This window comes from Prinia subflava, chromosome 20 (assembly GCF_021018805.1).
Source record: "Prinia subflava isolate CZ2003 ecotype Zambia chromosome 20, Cam_Psub_1.2, whole genome shotgun sequence".
Classification (NCBI taxonomy): domain Eukaryota; kingdom Metazoa; phylum Chordata; class Aves; order Passeriformes; family Cisticolidae; genus Prinia; species Prinia subflava.
Window position 1 is genome coordinate 8,970,597 of NC_086266.1, and position 9,463 is coordinate 8,980,059.

The 9,463-nt window shown below is 48.2% G+C and overlaps 1 long non-coding RNA gene across 2 annotated transcripts; it reads right to left on the reverse strand.

Moving 5' to 3' along the window:
• Positions 1-2,241: 2,241 nt before the first annotated feature.
• LOC134560570 (uncharacterized) lies at positions 2,242-9,162 on the reverse strand. 2 transcript variants are annotated; one of them, XR_010082754.1, is made up of 2 exons: positions 9,022-9,162; positions 2,242-8,540 (listed from the first exon to the last, which is right to left on the reverse strand). It is a non-coding gene; the product is annotated as an uncharacterized LOC134560570 (long non-coding RNA). The 2 variants fall into 2 exon arrangements; XR_010082755.1 differs by having other exon boundaries at positions 2,242-8,537; positions 9,022-9,160.
• Positions 9,163-9,463: the final 301 nt, after the last annotated feature.

Consider the following 9,463-nt stretch of genomic DNA (forward strand, 5'->3'; position numbering starts at 1 on the left):
AAGCTGGGGCAGTTTGGGTGGGCTGGAGGTGTCCCCAGGGCACGTGCAGGTGTGTCCTGGTGCTCTTTGTGACACGTGGGCACGGAATGTAGAACAGTGACCCTTTGTGACACGTTGTCACATAGGTACTGGCGCTGACACGGCCATGCCACAGTGTTTGGTGCACGCAGTGGAACAGCACGGGACAGAACAGCGCTGTGAGGAGCCCCCACACAGGCAACTCGTTCCTCGCTGAGCCGCAGCTCTTGCAAGGCGTTCCCTGTGCAGGTGACCTCGAGGCCAGGCTGCAGGACTTGGTGAGCCAGAGCATTTCCAAAGGCATCCCTGTGGCCGGTGCCCTCCAGGAGAGACTGCAAGACCTACTGTCCTGTAGCCTTGCCAAGGCTTCTCTCTTGGAGGTGCCTTCAAGGCACAATTGCAGCACTTGCTGATATGGAGCTTTGCTGAAGCATCTCTCCTGCAAACAGTCACAACTCCAAAGAGTGACATGGAGCAGAAACCCCCCATTGTGCTGGCCGGGCTGAAGGAGGAGGAGGCTGCAGCTACCTCAGCACAGCAGCCTCAGGAGCTGGAGCACTTCCAGCTGCTGCACGAAGGTGAGTGCCAGATCTGGGCCACAGGGTTCGTTCTTGGTGTGTTCTGGGTTTGTTCTAGGTTTGTTCTAGGTTCATTCCAGGTTCGTTCCGGGTTCATTCTTGGTCCGGGTTTGTTCTGGGTTTGTTCTCATTCTGGGTTCGTTCTCATTCTGGGTTCGTTCCGGGTTTGTTCCAGGTTCGTTCTCGGTGTGTTCTGCGTTCGTTCTAGGTTCGTTCTAGGTTCGTTCCAGGGGCGTTCTGGGTTTGTTCCAGGTTCGTTCTTGGTGTGTTCTGGGTTCGTTCTAGGTTCATTCCGGGTTCGTTCCGGGTTTGTTTCAGGTTCATTCTCGGTGTGTTCTGGGTTCGTTCTAGGTTCATTCCAGGTTCGTTCTCGGTGTGTTCTGGGTTCATCCTAGGTTCGTTCCGGGTTCATTCTCGGTTCGTTCCGGGTTCATTCTGGGTTTGTTCTCATTCTGGGTTCATTCCGGGTTCGTTCCATTTTCGTTCTTGGTGTGTTCTGGGTTTGTCCTAGGTTCATTCCGGGTTCGTTCTAGGTTCGTTCTCGGTTCGTTCCTGGTTAATTCTGGGGTTTGTTCTCAGTTCGTTCTCGGTTCGTTCTGGGTTTGTTCTCGGTTTGTTCTAGGTTCATTCTCGGCCGAGACGTTTCTTGTTTGCTCTCATTCTCCCCAGGAGCTGGAGAAGGCACTTCCTGCTCTCGGCTCATGTTGCTGTTTGCTGTATCTATCACTTTATGCAGGGAGGGGCACAACAGAGCGGCTTTCCCTCTTATGGGATGCGTGGAACCTATACAGAAAAACTTCGCCACTTTAGATGTTTTTTTCAACTCTTTTGGCTCAGAGAGGAACACCCCCAGATCGGAGGGGGGAGGGGCAGCTTTCTCCAATGCTAAAATGGCTGCCTGGGCAGCTCTGCGTTCCGCAGCGAATGTTTGCAAGGTATTTTTATAGTTTTTTTCCAAATCACGCGTAACTCTGAGCAAATCTTCGCTTCTTTCCCTTGCGAAATGACAGAATCCCATAATAATTCACCTATTTCCTTCCATTCTGCTTCACTAAAGAGAAGCGATGGCTGGTTTAACTTTCCTTTTTTGCGAGCCCATAGGGTTAACTGTTCTATATCAGTTTCTTTTATCTTTTCACCCCTTTTTGAGGCAATTGTTGCTAAGAGTTGCACTGCTGCGTGAAAATCCTTCTCCATGTTTTTAAAATCCTTCTTTTCTCTCACGCACAGACGCTTACCTCTTCTTTCCACTGCGTGTTGCTGTTCCCCTCCGGGTGAAGTAGGCGAAACCACGCTCTCCAATCCCAGCTCTGTAAGCTCAGAGTTGCTTGTGTCCCGTTTGTTCGAATATTCAGTCCAAATCTTACACACAAGACAAACCCAAGTGGCAGAGACTTTCACCGCATCCAAGCAAGATTCATATTTATACGAGAAGTGTCAAAATCAAAATAAACTCCGCATCCAAGCATAATAAAATCAAATACAATCTGCATCCAAGCAAAAATAAAAAGCAGAAGAGAGGTCCCAGTTCAGGTGTTGCCTTCAGGTAGAAGGCTGGCGACCTGGTATCAAAGGACAGCACGGTGGCTGAGCCCCACCCCAGCCACTCGGGCCATAGACAAACGCTGACACCAATATGGTGGATGGTCAAAATGGCGATTTTTTAGCTTGTATCTTGGGGTTAAATACTCAAAGGGGTTTCGCTACGTCACAAAGGGATGGTGGGTCTTAGTAGTTAGTAAAGGGGAATGGAAATCTACTGAAGTTAGAGGGGAGTTGCATACCTCAGAGGGACTTTTTTCGCTTATCTCTATGGACAAGGCTGTGGATGAGGGGGAGGAAGAGTCCTAGCTGCCTTCCTGTTACATTCCAAAATCTTCTGCGGCGCCTGTGTCCTTGCCTGCCACATTCAGGGCACCAGCTGAAATCAGGGACTCTAATTGGGATTGGAGACGGAGCAAACACAGGTCCGACCAATGTGGTTATAATATACGTTCTCTTCTTTATTCTCAAAATGGCTGGTTTTATACAGTGTCAGATAGTTTACAGTTGCAGGTGCACTTCTATTGGCATTCAGCATGAAGAAGTATGTAAACTATTTCAGTTTAAGGCAGCCACCGTGATTCTATCCTAACTGCCCTAGCTAAAGCATGCACACACCTTAATTGAATTTCTAACTGCGCCACAGGTTTATCTACTACTACATGGGCCCAAATCTGAGGCCTTGCAGGCCCAAATCTGAGGCCCAGTTTGGGATAGCTCAACCTTCATTCCATAAGACATCCTGCTCTTGCTACACACCTTAAAAAGCAAATAGCATGTGTTTAACTTCCCAGTCAGTACAGCTACAGTAATTTGATAAGAAAAGATCATTTATATGGTGTAGGTTATAACAAAAATAATCTCGTTTAAAGTCTTTTTAATTTTAAAACAAAGAAAACAAATTAACTCTAAATTATGGTGGAAATGTAGTACTCCTGAATATCAAGAGTAATGTGACTTCAGAAAATAATTTTGTCAAACAGAACACCCAGCTCTTCTAGGAAAACACCTCATCTTAAATGTCACTCTCTAGCCATGGGTAGAAGTCGAGCCCTTCAGCACAGCTGATATCAAAAGATTTGCCACTGCAAACACAGTGGCAAACACACCTCAAAAACCAAGCTAAAGATTTGGCCAAGACTTTTGCAACGTGCTAACACGGCTGCTCGGATCACTCCTCACTGTGGATAAAATTACAGTCTACATGCTGGGAGAATTCATATTTTGTCACTTCCTAATGGGCTCCAGGAGTGCACTTTCAAATCTATATTCAACGATTTCTCCTGAAAGTCCTCCTAATTTATTTTATATTTTCACCTGATGCATGTTTACAGGTGAGATGGAACTTACAAGAAAGCCTAACAGTGACCTCAGCAGCTACAGAGGAAATTATTTTCTCCGTATCTGTGATCACATTGTCACACAACAGCTATTTTGACAAACAGAAGATCAGTTTTATTAATGTGAGCTAGCCTGAATTGTTGCATCATTCATCCAACTCCAGCCACTGCTCCATATCTTTTGGAAATTACTCTAATGTTTCTAATGGCTGAAAAGCATTCCAAAGGTGTCTCACTCTCAACTCAATCAAGAAATACACTGACTTCCAGAGCAAGGCTCTGTCCTTCGCTCAAACATGGATCAGTCATGGCTTTCAGACCAAATACTTGAATATATTTAATGGCTCTTTTGTCAGGAAACATTTGTGAAAACTGTCATTGTCAATTCTTTCCAAGATCTGTACAGAAAACTGACTTCAGCTGAAGAGCAGGAGGATTTGGGACATGACCAGTTGAATTTTTTGTCCCAAATATCTCACAAACTGCACTAGACCCCAGAGCACTGGGCTGCTGTGGTGCCCATTCATCCTCACTGAACAACCTTTTCCTCATGACCCTGCCTGACTTCTTGAAAGCAAGACTCCACATTCTGCATATCAATCTCTCATGCTTCCTCCATGACAACTACATATAATTTTGACATGTCATTATAATGCGAAAAATTCTGTTTTTAAAGCATTATATTTTTGTTAAAATTTCAATCATATCTTAAAAATTTTTTGTGCTTTGTCCTTTTTTAAAACTATATAGGTATTTTTAAGAGGTTGCCACAGTAACCAGTGCACATAGGTGTTTTGCTTTTGTTTTTTTTTTTTTTTTTTTTTAACTTGGGCATAAAATCACAGTAGTCCTTATTACATGTTACAGGAAAAAAAGCTTCATGGTTTTCGTTACTAAATATGTACATGTGTGTAAAGGTTAGGGCACATGCATATACCCCAAATATAGTATGATAAATACATCATACCACACAGACCTTAAACAAAGTGTTGACATTCACACCACATGTACATTCACACCAGCAGCCCATCATAAGATTAAAGCAAATATACAGATTTACATACAGTAGTTACTAGGACAACATCTGAAATTAATTCAGCCATGTGAGACAGGAAAACACTGGAACTCCTATAGAAAGAACTGCTCTTTTGACATTTTATGTTTACATTGGGCATCTACAATCATTTCCACACCACCCATTGTGAAAGTTTCTCTGAGGCAGTATCAGTAAAATAAGAAATTAAATTTCTAGAATATAGTAATTGTTCTAAAGTATTTTTTAAGATTGGAATACTTGTTTAGTTTTACTTTAGACTTTTATAGAAAAATCATGGAACTATATTAAAAACACAGCTGAAATAAATTAGTATCTAAGGATAATTCAGTACAAACCCTGACTGAGGCAGACACAATGGTAATGATGCTTTAAGTTTTAGCTTTCATATTTTTTTCCAGATTCTGTACTGTCTTAGTGTGTGACACTGAGCTTCATATAAATTGTTAGCAAGTTCTCTTCACAGAGACAAAACAATCTTTTTCCAGCCTGAGAACCAAGGGCATCATTGCAGCTTCAGGAATAGACAACAGCTTCAAGAATAGACAACAGCAAATTGAGGAGAGCAAACTGGGAGGATGGGACTTCATAACCTGGAGCTGTAACTGGACAATTGACCCCAATATGTAAATGGACCAAAACTTATAAAAGTGTGAAAACTTGTGAGCGGTTGTCCATCTTGAGTCCATCTTGGGTAGAGCCACAGCAGGGCTCTTGTACTGCCCCAAGTGTATCCTTTAAAGGCCTTTTAATAAACACCTACTTTATTCCTTTAACTCTGTTCAGCCTCAGTTCCAGGTAGCCTCTCTAAGCATCAGCTAAAATATGAATTCCAAAGTATGAATGCAAATTAATAGTGTGAAGGAAAAAATCTCATGTCTCTTTCCTACTCTGTTTTTTTTCCCTGTTTTTTTATATGTCAGTGGCATATCACTATATTCTATATTCTATCTCATTTCATTTTTTTCCTGAGAATGCATGCTACAGCACTAAGAACATGCATATGCACCATTCTAAATTGCAGCTTGTGAGGTTCTCCTCATGTCTAACTCAAAAAAAAAAAAAAAACCAACCAAAAAACAAAACAAACAAACCAAAAAAACCAACCTCTCAATTCAAGTACAGTCTTTGTATTCAGTTCCATACTTAAGCACATCCCTTATAGAGCAAGAATTCCAGGATCATTTCAGTAGCATAAAAGCCTTTTAGTTCAGTCATATCCTAGTCCTGAGAAGGTTTTGTTTTACAACCTCAGCACTGCGTGCATCATAGCCTTTATACCAAATCCTGTATAATTGCAAACTGTTTTAATTGCACCGATTCCAAGAGAGATTGATAAGCACCAGCCCAGATCTGACCTTTTGCCTTTAGGGGTTAGAAAATGTATTAAAACTTTAAGACTATAAGACTTTCTAGTCCAAATAGTAGTAACAGCCAAGCAGAGGAGGAGAGATCAAGTTAAAAATGTGTTCCCTGGACACAATACAAACAAGGTAGTCATCTATAGTTGAATAACTTGAGTTTTAAGATATGACATCTGTTTCCAGTGAGTCAGAGTTTTCTTTTTTGTTTGTCTTTCTTTTTAAGAGGAAAGTATTTGTCCCCTTATAAAAAGGAAAAGGGAATAGAAACGTTAAATAGAATATTTCTGTTTCAAAATTGTACTAAAAAAGGTTTAGTTACCAGTGCAGTCTTGATACTTTGTTTTCCACAGGTTTTGACAGTGAATCACATCCTAATTGTTCCCAGGAGCACACTGAATATTTTTCAAGTTTTAATTTATTCTCACTGGTAACTGCTATAATTTATGATAGATTCCATTTTGTCTATCCATGCTATAAAACAAGCTCATGTAAGCAAAAAACATTCAAGAAGACAGAACATAACAGTGGGAAAACAATTTGGAAAAGACTGTCATAGGTTTCCACTGACCAGATGTTGATGCACCCATGAGTATATGTTTTTCCTAGCAACTACTGTGGGATGTGATCAGGGACAGAGCAGAGCAGGCTCAAAACTTGAAAACAGAAGACATAACTTTATTACATTACATAAGAACAGAAATAGGAAAGGAAAAAAAACCCAACACCTTAAACACACACAAAAAAACCCCCCAAAAAAACCAAACCCCCCCTCCAAAAAAAAACCCAAAAAAAGAAAACAAAACAAAAACAACCCACACCAAACCTTCCCAGAGCATTTCTTCTCCTCCTCCCAATTTCTACTCCTCACACGTTACCCTCTATGGCACCAAAACCTTGGGTTTTAAATCCAACAATCACCACTCAAAAACTAATATTCAATTCAGCAAGGGAGAGAGGAGTCTTTCTCACACCACAGACTGCTCCTCAGAAAAACACAGGTCCACCTTTTATGTGTGTTTTTGTCAGTCGTGGTACCACCTGGCTGCTGTGCTGACACTCTCTTCTCCATGTCTGGGTGCTGCCAGCCAGGGGCAGTCGCACAGGCAGGGCTGACGGCCAGCGCGGGCCCCTGCAGCTGCCCAGGCCACGGTGCTGTGGCCAAGACCTCCCTGAGACAGAGCTGTGACCCCGCAGAGCTGCCGCTGCCATGTGGAGGGCGATCATGACCTCGAGCGGGACTGCGGAGCTGGCGCTGCAGATCCTCCTCGGAGTGGTGAGCCCCCGGCCACTGGAGAGTGTGTACACCTCGGATGGGGACAACACAGGAGTCTTTGCCCTGCCGGTGAGTTTCTCCTACTGACCTTTGCTTGCAGCCAGGCCACCTGTCAAGCAGCTAGCTCTCTGTCCTCCCTCCATCTGCATCTCCCTGCCTCTGGAGGCACTGGGCTCACACCTGGCTCAGGGGCAAGCTTCAGGGGCACCAGGTTGGGTGGCTCTGCCAGCCTCCCACCTCTCTGCCCTCTCACAGCTGCAGCTGCCTGGGACGGTGCAGAACTGCCTTGTGCACTTCTCAGCTCCTGCCAGCCGGGCACCCCTGCCACTGCTCTGTGCCTTTCAGGTCCTTGAGTGCCTGCAATTGAAAGAATGCCATGAAAACGTCCTGGAGATCATGCCAAGGCACCTGCAGAGCAAGTCCATGGAGATGCGTCGCCTGGTGCTCAGAGGCCTCGTGGTCCTCAGCAAAGACCCCTCAGTGGTGAAAAGGAGGCAGCAGCTGAAGCTGTGCTGGCAGCGTGGGGCTGGGGAAAGCAGCCCCTTGGACTTGCCTGGGCTTTGGTAGCTGTGGCAGCTACTCCCAGCTCTCCTGCATTGCTGCTCAGCTGGGTCAGGCCTTCGGCCTCGAGGCCCTGCAGCAGCAGCGTGGGGTTGCCCAGCTGGACACCAGCCTTGTGTTCCACACAGAGCAAAAGATTGAGTAGCCTGACAGAAAGCCTTGGGCACCTCCTGTGGCATGTGAACGAAGACATCGTTGACCCTTGTTGTACTCGGCTTTCTGCTCTCGCACAAGGACCTCAAAATATCCAGCCCTATTGCCCTGCACGTGGCTGAGGCGCTCTGGCAACTCTTTGACAACGTAAGGCTCTGTGCCACCAGCCATGGGCACTGGCTGCTGCCCGCAGGTGTGGTGCCCCATGGACTTTTGGGCCTGTACACAGGGGGGCCTGGAGCAGCTGATGTGGAGGGCTTTTGCTTCCTTTCCAACAGGAGAACAGTCTTGTCCAGCTGCTCTCCATTCAACTCTTTGAGGAGGTGATGAAGCTGGTAGCGGCAAAGGGAAAAAAGCCCCTGAAGAGGCCTGTGAGCCAGAGCCTGCTGCCACTCTTTTTCCATTGCCATGATGAGAACGGGCCTGTGGCAAAGGTGAGGACTCGTGGGCACTGTGTCCCCGTAGGAGGGGGCTCGACTGTCCCCCAGCACCCTGGCACCTCACGGGCTCCAGCCTCCTGCTGGCCTTGGCACAGGGATGCGGGTCCTGTGGCCCGGGCTGCGGTGCCATCTCTGCCTCTATGCTGCCCTGCAGGCCTCTCGGCAAACGCTGCTTGCTGCTGTGAGATTCCTGAACAGGAGGGATCTCAAGCACCTGCTGAAGACAGATCAGGTGTGGAGGCTTGCCGAGTGCCTGGTAAGGACAGCCCGGAAGCCCCAGCCCCAGCCTGGAGAAGCCCACGATGCTCGGTCTGCGGGGCTGGCAGCGGTGGCCGCTGGCCGGTGCTGCACCCAGCGGCACCGGTCTGTGCCCCACACGCCGCTCCCTTGCCTGGGCTGAGCGGCCTCTTGGCCAGGCTCCTGTGGCCCCGAGCCGGGTGCCGATGGAGCCCCGGTCCAGCTGGGCTCTGCTGCGGGGCAGCACCGCCTCTCCCCGGGCCCTCTGCGCCCTCCACAGCCCGGCGCCAGCGGCTGCTGCCCGGGCCTCAGGGCCGTGCGGGCAGGGGAAACAGCGCAGGGCTCTGGGAACGCCCACACAAGGGCCAGAGCCCGCGCCAACCCTGCCCTTGTGCCGCTCTCTGCAGCTGGCAGAGCACAGGAGCCGAGTGCCGGACCACCTGCACCTGGCCCTGTCGTACCTGAGCAGCCCACAGGAGCCCCTGCGAGAGGCGGCCGTCAGGTTCATGGGTGAGCCACGAGCCTTCCTTCCCCGGCCCGCCTGGGGCAGCTCGGCCCCAGCCCCGCTCGCTGCCCCTGCAGCAGGGCCCGGCAGCGGCGCCGTGGAGCCCCGCCTGCCCTCGGGGCTGCTGCCGCCCTCCCGCAGCCGTGCCCGCCCCTGGGCGGCAGCATGCGGCAGGGCCTGGCCGAGCCCTGCCGGGCCAGGGGGCGGTGTGGCCGCAGCGCTGGCAGCGCTCTTGGTGGGGCAGCTGTGCCGCTGGGGCCGAGACACGCTCTGTCTTTGCAGGGGTGGCCGGCTGGTACCTGACTCAGCAGCAGCAGCACCAAGAGCTCCACATCATCTGGTGGGGTGAGTGAGGCCAGCAGGGGCTGCCGCTGGCAGCTGCGGCCCCTGCCCCGCCT